This window comes from Procambarus clarkii, chromosome 94 (assembly GCF_040958095.1).
Source record: "Procambarus clarkii isolate CNS0578487 chromosome 94, FALCON_Pclarkii_2.0, whole genome shotgun sequence".
Lineage (NCBI taxonomy): Eukaryota > Metazoa > Arthropoda > Malacostraca > Decapoda > Cambaridae > Procambarus > Procambarus clarkii.
Genome location: NC_091243.1, coordinates 541,923 through 556,589, shown reverse-complemented (window position 1 = coordinate 556,589; position 14,667 = coordinate 541,923). Strand labels below are relative to the sequence as shown.

General features: G+C 42.7%; 1 protein-coding gene across 1 annotated transcript in view; it reads right to left on the bottom strand.

Moving 5' to 3' along the window:
• The window catches only part of LOC138359921 (uncharacterized), a 407,357-nt gene that overhangs the window by 92,631 nt on the left and 300,059 nt on the right, over positions 1-14,667 (bottom strand). The gene's annotated exons all lie outside the window — the stretch shown is intronic.

The following is a 14,667-nucleotide window of genomic DNA, read 5'->3' as shown; positions in this document are numbered from 1 at the left end:
AAAATACACACAAAGGGATGAGGTAGCTCAAGCTATTCTCACCCCGTTCAGTACATCGTGTTAATACATACGGTACGGTACGGTAATACGGTACCCCTACTCAAATCTCTGAATATGTTAGACATTAAGCCACTGCACATTCTCTCATGTGTATTATACATATATAAAACACTAAACTATAATGCCAATCCTGATCTCAAAAGCTTCATAGAAGGTTGTAACAGAACCCATGAGCACCACACCAGAAATAAATACAGTTTTGATATTCCTAGAGTACGACTTAATCAAACTAGAAATGCTCTACAAATCAAGGGGCCCAGAATGTGGAATGACCTTCCCAACCATGTTAAAGACTGTACCTCTCTCAACCAGTTTAAGATAAAAACGAAGCTATACCTAATAAATTCCCTGTAACCTACCTTACCCTTCAATTGTCAACCAATGTCTGTTTTTTTTTTAAAGAGCGCTGTTTGTCGACATAATTGTATTTGTGCTGCTTTTTCAGCTATATTTTCATTTCTTGTTTTCATTCTACTCATTATGCTCAATTAGTATTAAGCTTGTCATTTAAGTTTATCATGCCCGAAACGCTTTGCGTAATAGTAGCTTTAGGCATTGTATGTACTAGCTCTACCTATAAGTCAACCAATCTTTGTAAAAATTTATTGTATGTATGTACCTTACCTAAATAATCATTTTATTTTATTTTATTTTATTTTTATTTTTACATAGACACACAACTGAGTATTCCAAGAGTGAAGTTTTCTAAGACAGTGTGAAGGCTACACTGATCTGCTTCATCTTTTTTATAAAGTCAGTTTATCCTTTCAAATCCAATCATTCAGTTCATCCAATCATTTAGGATTGGTTTGAGACATGTGAAATATAGCTTATTGGAGGGATCAGCGTACATTGAAAATAGTTGCCTTGCAACATATTTATCACAAGAGGAAAAAGCTATTAGGAAATAAGTTGTTAAAGAATCCCTCTAATCTAACAGCCGCTTTACACTACCGCTCCTTGCCAACCATCGTCTTCCTGACAAAGGTATTAACGGGTCCGTCTAATTACCACAAGCTACACAAGCTTCACAAAGCTTCCTGGCAATACGTTAGTAATGAATAAATATGATATGATAGGTTAGGCTGACCTAACCTAAACTAACCTAACCTAACCTAACTTAAACAAACCAAACCTAACCTAACCGACGCTTGGATCGTCGACTTTATTTGGCGTCACCAGCTCTTTATTTTCGTCTAATTTCTTAATAAAAATATACTTTTTCAGATTAAAATTATGTTTTCTCGTGTTGTACATTCAGCACCAACATTATAATGAGTAAATATATCATATTTATTCATTACTAACATAAGCTTTGTGAAGCTTGTGTAGCCTGTGGTAATTAGACGGACTGGTATTAACTGTAAGGGATCTTTCCCATCATTTATCAATCTGTAAATTTCTAGATAACCTTCTCCCCTTAATGAAGATCTGTGGACCCAGGTGTAGCTTTTGGGATGAAGTATTAATAACAATTAAGGTTGGGAAATCTATGGCCCGTGGGGAGGATTACCTGGCCTTGCAGTTATTTTTTCTTTCGAAGGTTCCTAGGATCAATGTCCCCAGGGGGCCGGTCTGGGACCAGTCGGGTAAGTCAATCAGGCTGTTGGACGCGGCTGTGATTTGTACACATTATATTAAAGCATAAATAATCATCATTGAGAGTCTTAATATTAATAGTCCAAAGTAGCCCAACTTGCTTTTAAACTAACCCAAAAACTCGCAAGTAGCGAAATGAAAATTTTGGAAGCGCGGGGCTCTCAAAAGTAGCCTAATTCGCTACTTGTAGCCCAATCTGGCAACCCTGCGGCCAATACACTTGCCATATACTCTCACTAAACCATTACTAATCTTCTTTTAATGTTTAATCTTCATCTCATCCTCCGCAAAACTTAAGACCTACACAGTGGTATTCTAACCATAATTAATAATAATAACAATAATATACTTATCAAGGGGATTAAAGCTTAAATGAGTTAGTCCAAATACAATTGGGCACTCGACGCCAGTGGGATCGTGACGTCATTACCCTCATGGCCAATTCTTGGCCCTAGTAACCCACTAAATGGGTTTATAGACTAAAATGTTAATCTAAACACAGTACCCCTCGAGTATGCTAATTTGACCCTCAAGTATGGTGATTTGACCCCCACGCGTAGGTTGAATTAGGGGTCTCGACTTATACCTATAGTTTTTTTTAAGTTTAGTTCATTTATTATGCACCCCATACCCATCTTGTGGGCGGTAGTAAAAAGGGTTACAGAGGCACATAATGGGATAAAGACTGATGAAGATTAAGCCACCCAAGAGGTGGCACGGGCATTAATAGCCCGTAACTATGGAAAAGTGATTGATTGATGAAGATTAAGCCACCCAAAAGGTGGCACGAGCATGAATAACCCGAGCCGATTTTCGTCGCTAGCAGCCAAAAATCGCCCGATTTTCGACGCTAGAGTCCGAAAATCGGGCAATTTTTGCAGCTAGCGGCCAAAAATTACGCGAGTTTCGCCACTAGCGGCCCAAAATCGGGCGATTTTCGCCTGTAGCGGGCAAAAATCGGCCGAATTTCGCCGCTAGCGGCAAAAATCGGGCGAATTTCACAGCTAGCGTAAAAAAATCGGGAGATTTTCATCGGTAGCGGGCAAAAATCGGGCGAATTTCGCCGCTAGCGGGCAAAATTCGCGCGATTTTTGCCGCTAGCGGTCAAAAATCGGGCGATTTTCACCGCTAGCGTTAAAAAATCAGGCGATTTTCACCGCTAGCGGCCAAAAATCGACCAATTTTCGCGGCTAGCAGCCAAAAAACGGGCTATTTTCGCCCCTAGCGGCCAAAAATCGGGCTATTTTCGACGCTAGAGGCCGAAAATCGGGCGATTTTCGCCCGAAAAATCGGGGGATTTTCGCCGCTAGCGGCCCAAAAATCGGGCGATTCTCAACGCTAGCGGCCAAAAATCGGGAGATTTTTTACCCTAGCGGTAAAAAATCGGGCGATTTTGGACGCTAGAGGCCAAAATGTGGCGATTTTTTCCGTTAACGGCCAAACATCACGCTACTTTTGCCCCTAGCGGCCAAAAATCGCGCTATTTTTGCATCTAACGGCCAAAAATCGGGCAATTTTCGCCGCTAGCGGCCAAAAATCGGGCAATTTTCGCCACTAGCTGCCCCAAAATCGGGCGATTTTCGCCGTTAGCGGCCAAACATCGTGCGAGTTTCACCACTAGCGGCCAAAAATCAGGCTATTTTCGCAGGTAGCGGCCAAAAATTACGCGATTTTCGCAGCTACCAGCCAAAAATCGGGCGATTTTTGCCGCTAGCGGCCAAAAATCGGGCTATTTACTTTACAAAGTAGCGAAAGTTGCCCAATTTTGGGCTACTAAGTATCGAAAGTAGCCCAATTTTGGGCTACAAAGTATCGAAAGTAGCCCAAATTTGGGCTACTAAGTTGCGAAAGTAGCCCAAATTTGGGCTACAAAGTAGCGAAAGTAGCCCAATTTGGGCTACAAAGTAGCGAAAGTAGCCCAAATTTGCGCTACAAAGTTGCGAAAAATCGGCGAAAATCCCCCGATTTTTGCCGCTAGCGGGTAAAATTCGCGGCGAATTTCGCCGCTAGCGGCCAAAAATCGTGCGAATTTTACCGCTAGCAGCCCAAAAATCGGGAGATTTTGACCCCATCGGCCAAAAATCGAACGATTTTGGACGCTAGAGGCCAAAATGTGGCGATTTTTACCGCTAGCGGCCAAAAATCGCGCTATTTTTGCCCCTAGCGGCCAAAAATCGGGCAATTTTCGCCGCAAGCGGCCATAAATCGGGCGATTTTCGCCACTAGCGGCCCCAAAATCGGGCGATTTTTCGCCGCTAGCGGCCAAAAATTGGGCGATTTTCGCAGCTACCAGCCAAAAATCTGGCTATTTTTGCTGCTAGCGGCCAAAAATCTGGCTATTTTAGCCGCTAACGGCCAAAAATCGGGCTTTTTTAGGGGCTAGCGGCCAAAAATCGCCAGATTTTCGACGCTAGCTGCCAAAAATCGTCCGATTTTCGACGCTCGCGGTCAAAAATCGCCCGATTTTTTACCCTAGCGGCCCAAATTTGGGCTACTTTTGCTACTTTGTAGCCCAAATTTGGGCTACTTTTGCTACTTTGTAGCCCAAAATTGGGCTACTTTCGCTAATTTGTAGCCCAAATTTTGGCTACTTTCGCTACTTTGTAGCCCAAGTTTGGGCTACTTTTGCTACTTTGCAGCCCAAATTTGAGCTACTTTCGCTACTTTGTAGCCCAAATTTGGGCTACTTTCGCTACTTTGCAGCCCAAATTTGGGCTACTTTCGCTACTTTGTAGCCCAAATTTGGGCTACTTTCGCTACTTTGTAGCCCAAATTTGGGCTACTTTCGCTACTTTGTAGCCCAAATTTGGCCTACTTTCGCTACTTTGTAGCCCAAATTTGGGCTACTTTCGCTACTTTGTAGCCCAAAATTGGGCTACTTTCGCTACTTTGTAGCCCAAAATTGGGCTACTTTCGCTACTTTGTAGCCCAAAATTGGGCCACTTTCGCTACTTTGTAGCCTAAATTTGGCCTACTTTCGCTACTTTGTAGCCCAAATTTGGGCTACTTTCGCTACTTAGTAGCCCAAATTTGGGCTACTTTCGCAACTTAGTAGCCTAAATTTGGGCTACTTTCGATACTTTGTAGCCCAAAATTAGGCTACTTTCGCTACTTTGTAGCCCAAATTTGGGCTACTTTCGCTACTTTGTAGCCCAAATTTGGGCTACTTTCGCTATTTTGTAGCCCAAATTTTGGCTACTTTCGCTACTTTGTAGCCCAAAATTAGGCTACTTTCGCTACTTTGTAGCCCAAATTTGGGCTACTTTCGCTACTTTGTAGCCCAAATTTGGGCTACTTTCGCTATTTTGTAGCCCAAATTTGGGCAAATTTCGCTTCTTTGTAAAGTAGTTTGCCAATTAGTTTGTTAAAGGCGAAAATTAACAGATTTTTGGCCACTAGCGGCGAAAATCGCCCGATTTTTGGTCGCTAGGAGCGAAAACAGCCCGATTTTTTGCAGCTAGCGGCAAAAATTGCCCGATTTTAGGACTAGCGTCGAAAATCGGGCGATTTTGGCCGCTAGGGTAAAAAATCGGTAAAAAACCGAACCACCCCCAGTAGGCACGTAAAAACAATCAAGGCGAGAGCAAGCCCCACGCGAGATAAAAGTGTATTCCAAAGGACCCCCTTGCAACACGGCCGCATCCCGAAACCCGCAACTCTTCAAGGTAGCAGTCAAAGCCGGCGAGATATTCGCTGGACGAAGACTATTGCCATTCCGCGGCGATGTAATACAATTAAAATCCCCCCCCCCTCCCCCCAAAATCATCCCCCTCGTATCGTGCCGCAAAAAATGCAGCACATCACGGGAAAAGAAAACCTCCCGGTTCTGCCTCTGCGTCGCCCCAGATGGCGCGTACACATTCAAGAGAGACCTCAGACCCCAAAAAGGAGACCCGAACTAACAGCACCCGACCACCTTCGTCCATCTCCGTGTGAAGCACGGAAATCGGGGCCCGCTTAGAAAGCAGGATCAACATACCTCCACGCAAGCCACGCGAAGGGTTTAACACCACCGTAAACCCCTCAGCCAACACATGTAACAACCCCATTTCCTGCACATTGTGCTCCGGCACAAAAGCCACATCCACCCTCCACTCACGCAGCATCGACACCAGGCCCAATTGCACAGCCACAGAACGCAAACCATTCACATTCAGCGAAACACATGTTAATTTAGGATCCATCGGGAAAAGAGATAAACCCTATCTAACCACAAAACCGTCATACCGGTCCGGCCGACACCCCGTGTACGGAAGCAGTAGCAGCCGCCACCGGGTTCCCAGGCGACGGAGACGCACTCCCCACAGGGGGGGGGGGGGGGGAGAAGCCAGAGTCCTTCCGGAGCTTCATCACAAGGCTACGATCATCACTGCCACAGTCCCCCGGATCCACTACCGCCCACTCCGGGCTCCGTATCCCAGGGGACCCACATACGAGATCACCAGGAGGGGAGGGTCCACAACACGCCCTCCACCGCCCAGCACCAACGGGTCGACTACAGACACCGCCACACCCTCACCATCACCGACACTCGCATCAGGCTCTAACCTCCGCACCAAAGGCCCTCGGTCCCCGGAGCGACCACTCCTGTTCGTCTTCCGGCGCTTCGTCTGAGAGCCAGGTTGACCCTGGACAGCAGTGGTGGAAGGACGACGAGAGGGGCGACCCCCTTCCAAGAACTCATCTGCCTCCAAGGGTTCCACACCAAGGGCACCAGAATCTGGCGCGACATCCTCCACCGGCGACAAAACAGGGCCACGCCCCACCGAAGTGTCAACATCGACGGCTATGGCAACCGGAGGCGGATGCACCTCAACATGCGCGACCACCGCACTACCACCCACACCAGGGGGGTCCACAGACATCGGACCCGACACGTCAGCACCAGTGGGGGGCACCACACCCACAACGCTATCATCACCGGTAGGTGCAGGGGGAGGGTTCAACCCGGCAGGACCATCCCCCAGGTCCACAAGGCCATGTAGAGGCGGAAATCCTCTTCTCGGAAGACACTGACCAACCGGACGGTGCCATTACGGCAACCAGCAGCCTGGTGTCCAGCCATACCGCACCGAAAACATGTGCACTCCTGTCCTGCATAAAAGCACTGCACCTTGAACCCCAGCAGCACCATCGACGACGGGATCGCCTTCCTCAGCTTCATGGTAACCGTGCGGATACCCATCAGGGCGCCACGAAGACGGCCAGACTTCAGCACATTCGCCCGACAGGCGAGAACACTCCCATATCCTCCTAAGAACCGGCGGAGCAGGCTCTCTGGGAACTCAAACGGCAGCCCCCGCACCACCACAAAAGTCACTGGAACACACAAGTCCGTTACAGAAACCGTACCCGCCGCGCCAGGCAAAGGTACAGTACGCCCATCATACCTGTCGACCATATCCCGGTACACCACAGCGTCAGTCAGCTTAACAAAGGCCCGATGTTCCCCAGCCAGCTGCACACCACACACACCTGCAGGGTTGAGACCCAGCACATCCAGGAGAGCAACCTCCAACAATGAGTAGTTCACCTGACCAGAGAAGGCCAGCTCAACCGTATCCACACGCTTTATAGGCGGCATGGGCAACGCCATCCCGCCAGGCCAGAGGCCACAAAAAACGCCACCAGCTGTGTGCACGCCAAACGTCCAGGCAAGACTGAGTAGCGAATGTAAACAGAACCGCTCCGCACGGCTGCCAAACAGCCAATCAGTTTACTGGTTCGGTAACAGGATTGTTGATTTGTGGAACCATTTACCGCGTAAAGTGGAGGTGGGGTCCGTTTATTGTTTAAAGCGTGGGCTGAACAATACGCTATGCGTATTAGTGGCTTTAGGTATTGTATGCACTAGCTCTATAAATCCAACATTATGTTTGTAACACATCATCTATGTATGTACTTTTCTCGAATAAAAATTTGAATTTTGAAGTTGACATGTATGTGGGTGGGATATTGCGTGGTTATAAATAGGAGATGCCTCGTATGGGCCAATAGGCTTTCTGCAGTTATCTTTAGTCATATGTTCTTATGTATTAGGTGATAGGAAACGTGCCGAAGCTGTACATGCCAAAACTGTTAAATATTAAAATCCAGCTGGAAAAACTCATCACGGTAAATAGGAACAGCCTCGTATAGGCCAATAGGCCTTCTGCAGTTACCTTAATTCTTATGTTCTTATATAACATAATGATGTTATATAAGAATATAAGGTTCAGGTTCATGATACAGGTTCAGGAGCTTGTACACCAATTGATTGACAGCTGAGGGGCGGGACCAAATATCAAAATCAAAATCAGAATCAAAATGTTTATTCAGGTAAAGTACATACATACAAGGTGAGATACAAACATTGATGGATTTATTGATAGAGCTAGTATATACAAAGCCTAAAGCCACTATTACGCAAAGCGTTTCGGGCAGAAATAGTCGAAGCTCAGCCCCGTAAGCACAACTAGGTGAGTTCATTGGCATGACCATTAGGGTGTGCGCCATCTATATTTTGACAGCAGCACTACACATTAACCCCGCGTTATTCTATATCCAATACATGAGTGTTATGGTCAGTTGCTAGTCTATATATGTTTCTGGACAAAGTAAGTGATGTGAGGCTTGTTGCGGGCCAAGATCGGTAGTAACTGTTTGAATTGTGTTGGAAGTGGATGTGTAGGCCAGTGTGGTAGACTAGCGGGTAAGTATCGAGTCTTGTAGCTTTTTAAAGCGCATCTTTGTAATTCATTTGTGCTAATAACCAATTTTAGGCTGTTTAGTTAGGTTTTGTTTGAGATTTATTTAATGGGTATCGCTAGTAATATAAAGGGGGGGGGGGAAGGAAATTGTGTAAGAACATAAGAACAAATGCTCTTGTCTGCACAGAAAAAATAGATATTATTGCACTTACCGAAACGTGGATGAACGTAGAAAATAAGAACATAAGAACAAAGGCAACTGCAGAAGGCCTGTTGGCCCATACGAGGCAGCTCCTATTTATAACCACCCAATCCCACTCATATACATGTCCAACCCATGCTTGAAACAATCGAGGGACCCCACCTCCACAATGTTACGCGGCAATTGGTTCCACAAATCAACAACCCTGTTACTGAACCAGTATTTACCCAAGTCTTTCCTAAATCTAAACTTATCCAATTTATACCAATTGTTTCGTGTTCTGTCTTGTGTTGATACTTTTAATACCCTATGACCCAAAAAATTTCTTAGGCTATTAAAATCAGCTTTTCGAAAATCTGGCACTTTAACAGAATTTTCTCCTACTGGTCTATTCCATTCTATGTTAGCATAGAATGGAATAGACCAGTAGGAGAAAATTCTGTTAAAGTGCCAGATTTTCGAAAAGCTGATTTTAATAGCCTAAGAAATTTTTTGGGTCAAATTGATTGGAAAGTCTTGGGTATGGGGTGTGGGCCGGTCTTGGAGCGAGACATGAACCTAGCGATAGGTGACTTAAATGGGGATTTCGATGTGGATTCAATATATAACTTATTTAAGAATATTCTAAACAAAGCACAGGAACGTAGTATACCATACAAATTGAATAGATCGAATACTAATGACCCAAAGTGGATAACAAAGAATTTGAAGAACCTTATAGGTAAAAAGAGAGCTTGGTACAAAAGGATTAAAAATGGGGAGGTCACTTTAGAACAGGAATTCGTACAACTGGTTAGAAATGTTAAAAAAGAGATAAGGAAAGCAAAAAGAAACTATGAAGTTCGCATAGCAGGGCAAGCAAAGACAAATCCTAAAGGGTTTTTTCAGTTATATCGTACTAAGACTAGGGAAAGGATAGGTCCATTAAAAACTGAGACAGGTCAAATAACAGATAGTGATGAAGAGATGAGTAGTATTTTTAATAAATATTTTGTATCTGTATTTACTAAAGAGGAACTTAACAATATGCCTTCAGCCGAACAAGTCTATGTGGGTGGGGACGAGGACAGGTTGACGAGTTTAGCAGTTACCAGGGAGGATGTTCTTAAACAAATAGTAAAACTCAAACCAAACAAATCCCCAGGGCCGGATGAAGTGTTTGCCAGGGTGCTTAAAGAATGCAAAGAGGAGCTTTGTGACCCACTGTCAACCATATTTAATAAATCAATAGAGTCAGGCAGAGTGCCAGAGTTTTGGAAAGTTGCTAATGTGATACCAGTTTTTAAGAAAGGAGATAGATCACTTGCGTCTAACTATCGACCAATTAGCCTAACGTCTATTGTGGGAAAGTTACTCGAATCTATAATAGCAAATAAAATTCGTCTTCATCTTGAAAAACATAAATTAATAATTGAGTCGCAACATGGTTTTATAAATGGCCGTTCATGTTTAACAAATTTGTTATCTTTTTATTCTAGCATTGTTGAGGCAGTTGATAGTGGTAAGGATTGCGATGTTGTATACCTTGACTTTACCAAAGCTTTTGATACAGTGCCACATGAAAGACTGATTAAAAAGATAGAGTCTCATGGTATTGGGGGTGCTATATTAAGCTGGATTAGGGCATGGCTATACCAAAGGAAACAGAGAGTTAGTATAAATGGAATCAAGTCAGAGTGGGAAAATGTTGTAAGTGGAGTGCCTCAAGGCTCTGTCCTGGGACCTCTGTTGTTTATAATATATATAAATGATTTAGATTCAGGTTTGAGTAGCAACATTTGCAAATTTGCCGATGATACGAAAATCGGTAGGGAAATTAATTCGGAGGAGGACTCACTATCACTTCAAGTTGATCTAGATAGGGTTTTGAAATGGTCAAAGGATTGGCAGATGCAGTTTAATGCTGATAAATGTAAAGTTCTGAGGTTAGGTAATGATGATAGAGTTACAAGATACGAGCTAGATGGTGTTGTGATTGCGAAGTCGGATTGCGAAAGGGATCTGGGAGTTATGATTAGTAAGAATTTAAAACAAAAGGATCAATGCATAAATGTTCGTAATAAGGCAAATCGGACACTTGGATTTATTAATCGCAGCGTTAGTAACAAGACACCTGGTGTGGTTCTCAAGCTATATCTTGCTCTAGTTAGGCCCCATTTAGATTATGCAGTTCAGTTTTGGTCGCCATATTATAGAATGGATATAAATTCACTTGAACGTGTCCAGCGTAGGATGACTAAGTTAATTCCCCAAATTAGAAATCTTTCATATGAAGAAAGATTAACAAAGCTTAAGTTGCATTCACTGGAAAGGCGAAGAGTTAGGGGTGACATGATAGAGGTTTACAAGTGGATGAATGGACATAACCGGGGGGATATTAATAGGGTATTAAAAGTATCAACACAGGACAGAACACGAAACAATGGGTATAAATTGGATAAGTTTAGATTTAGGAAAGACTTGGGTAAATACTGGTTCAGTAACAGGGTTGTTGATTTGTGGAACCAATTGCCGCGTAACATTGTGGAGGTGGGGTCCCTCGATTGTTTCAAGCACGGGTTGGACAAGTATATGAGTGGGATTGGGTGGTTATAGAATAGGAGCTGCCTCGTATGGGCCAATAGGCCTTCTGCAGTTACCTTTGTTCTTATGTTCTTATGTTCTTATGTATTCATATCCCCTTTGTTATGTCCATTCACCCACTTGTAAACCTCTATCATGTCACCCCTAACTCTTCGCCTTTCCAGTGAATGCAACTTAAGCTTTGTTAATCTTTCTTCATATGAAAGATTTCTAATTTGGGGTATTAAGAACATAAGAACATAAGAACAAAGGTAACTGCAGAAGGCCTATTGGCCCATACGAGGCAGCTCCTATTCTATAACCACCCAATCCCACTCATATACTTGTCCAACCCGTGCTTGAAACAATCGAGGGACCCCACCTCCACAATGTTACGCGGCAATTGGTTCCACAAATCAACAACCCTGTTACTGAACCAGTATTTACCCAAGTCTTTCCTAAATCTAAACTTATCCAATTTATATCCATTGTTTCGTGTTCTGTCCTGTGTTGATACTTTTAATACCCTATTAATATCCCCCCGGTTATGTCCATTCATCCACTTGTAAACCTCTATCATGTCACCCCTAACTCTTCGCCTTTCCAGTGAATGCAACTTAAGCTTTGTTAATCTTTCTTCATATGAAAGATTTCTAATTTGGGGAATTAACTTAGTCATCAGAATTAACTTAGACATGAACCCAGCGATAGGTGACTTAAATGGGGATTTCGATGTGGATTCAATATATAACTTATTTAAGAATATTCTAAACAAAGCACAGGAACGTAGTATACCATACAAATTGAATAGATCGTATACTAATGACCCAAAGTGGATAACAAAGAATTTGAAGAACCTTATAGGTAAAAAGAGAGCTTGGTACAAAAGGATTAAAAATGGGGAGGTCACTTTAGAACAGGAATTCGTACAACTGGTTAGAAATGTTAAAAAAGAGATAAGGAAAGCAAAAAGAAACTATGAAGTTCGCATAGCAGGGCAAGCAAAGACAAATCCTAAAGGGTTTTTTCAGTTATATCGTACTAAGACTAGGGAAAGGATAGGTCCATTAAAAACTGAGACAGGTCAAATAACAGATAGTGATGAAGAGATGAGTAGTATTTTTAATAAATATTTTGTATCTGTATTTACTAAAGAGGAACTTAACAATATGCCTTCAGCCGAACAAGTCTATGTGGGTGGGGACGAGGACAGGTAAGAACATAAGAAGCATATTATCATAGCAATATGGAAGTTGTAGTGAAGGACCTGGTGACTCTAGTGGGAGCCCTGAGGACAGAGTTGGACTCTCTGCGGGAGGAGGTGCGTCAGCTTAAAAAACAACGAGAAGTAACGAAGGAGGAGACCAGCAGTAAAGGGACCTCGTCTTGGAGAGTTGCGAAAGACAGGGGCCTTAAGAAGACTTTGATAAAGCCGCCTTCAAACGCCATAGCAACTTCAAATTCATTTGACGTTTTGGAGGACGAGTGCTGTGGAGAGACTGTGGATCGCGCAAAAGGGAAAGCAACGAAGAGAAAGGAAGCGCAGGCCCCTCAGAAAGTAAAGGAAGTACCTAAGCAAACATTAGTTGTGGGAGATTCCCAGATAAGGTATTTGGATAGAACGTTTTGTGCTAGAGATAGGGGGAACAGGTTAAGGGTTTGCTATCCCGGAGCTGGCATTGGTGATATTATAAACAACATGAATGATATTATGGCTGGTAATGGGAACAATCCCATTATTTGCATTAGCGTGGGAGGAAATGATGTTGGTCGAGTCAGGAGTGAGGAACTGATTCAGAGGTATAAAACAGCCATAGAGTTAGTTAGGAGCAAGGGAGGAATCCCGATCATATGTGGCATTCTTCCAAGAAAGGGAGTGGGAAATGAATGGATATCGAGGGCACTTGGTGTCAATTGCCGGCTGGAAAGATATTGCAAATCAAATGCAATATCTTTCATAGACAACTGGGAACACTTCTATGGAAGAAATGAAATGTATGCTCGTGATGGGGTGCATCTATCGAGAGCTGGGGTTGTTGCTGTTGCGAACTCGCTAGAAGAAGTGGTTAGAGGTGTTTGTTTGGGTTTAAACTGTTAGTAGATAGAGGTATGGGAATTGATTTGGAGGAAGGAGGTAATAAAAGTATGTGTTTGTGGGAGAAAGGAATTGGCAAAACGATCAGGGAAAGAGAAAGTCCGCAAAATAACAATTCACTTAGGGTATATTACACTAACAGTAGAAGTCTAAGAAATAAAATTAACGAATTAAATGCTCTTGTCTGCACAGAAAAAATAGATATTATTGCACTTACCGAAACGTGGATGAATGTAGAAAATAGAGAACTATTAGCTGAATATCAAATATATGGATTTAAACTATTTCACACAGATAGATATATTAGACGAGGAGGTGGAGTAGCCATATATGTTAGGGATAATTTGAAATGTAGTCTCAAAGAGGGAATCAAAACAGAGCCACACACAGAAACTATTTGGATTGAATTAAACGAAAAAGCTAATAATATTATAATAGGAGTAATATATAGGCCACCAAATTTAGACAGAATGGAAGCAAAGCATCTATGGGATGAAATATCTAGAGCATCTAGATCTAACAGTATTTATGTCATGGGTGACTTTAATTTTAGCGGAATAAACTGGTTGAACAAAACAGGGAATAGTGAAGCAGAAGATTTTCTAGAATTAATTGACGATTGCTTTCTTACGCAACACATTAAGGAACCAACACGGGAAAATAATATTTTAGATTTAGTGTTAACTAACAGGGAAACGCAAATTAATGACATCGAAATAGGGAGTGAGCTAGGGAGCAGTGATCACAAAGAAATCAGATTTAGCATAGAATGGAATAGACCAGTAGGAGAAAATTCTGTTAAAGTGCCAGATTTTCGAAAAGCTGATTTTAATAGCCTAAGAAATTTTTTGGGTCAAATTGATTGGAAAGGCTTGGGTATGGGGTGTGGGCCGGTCTTGGAGCGAGACATGAACCCAGCGATAGGTGACTTAAATGGGGATTTCGATGTGGATTCAATATATAACTTATTTAAGAATATTCTAAACAAAGCACAGGAACGTAGTATACCATACAAATTGAATAGATCGTATACTAATGACCCAAAGTGGATAACAAAGAATTTGAAGAACCTTATAGGTAAAAAGAGAGCTTGGTACAAAAGGGTTAAAAATGGGGAGGTCACTTTAGAACAGGAATTCGTACAACTGGTTAGAAATGTTAAAAAAGAGATAAGGAAAGCAAAAAGAAACTATGAAGTTCGCATAGCAGGGCAAGCAAAGACAAATCCTAAAGGGTTTTTTCAGTTATATCGTACTAAGACTAGGGAAAGGATAGGTCCATTAAAAACTGAGACAGGTCAAATAACAGATAGTGATGAAGAGATGAGTAGTATTTTTAATAAATATTTTGTATCTGTATTTACTAAAGAGGAACTTAACAATATGCCTTCAGCCGAACAAGTCTATGTGGGTGGGGACGAGGACAGGTTGACGAGTTTAGCAGTTACCAGGGAGGATGTT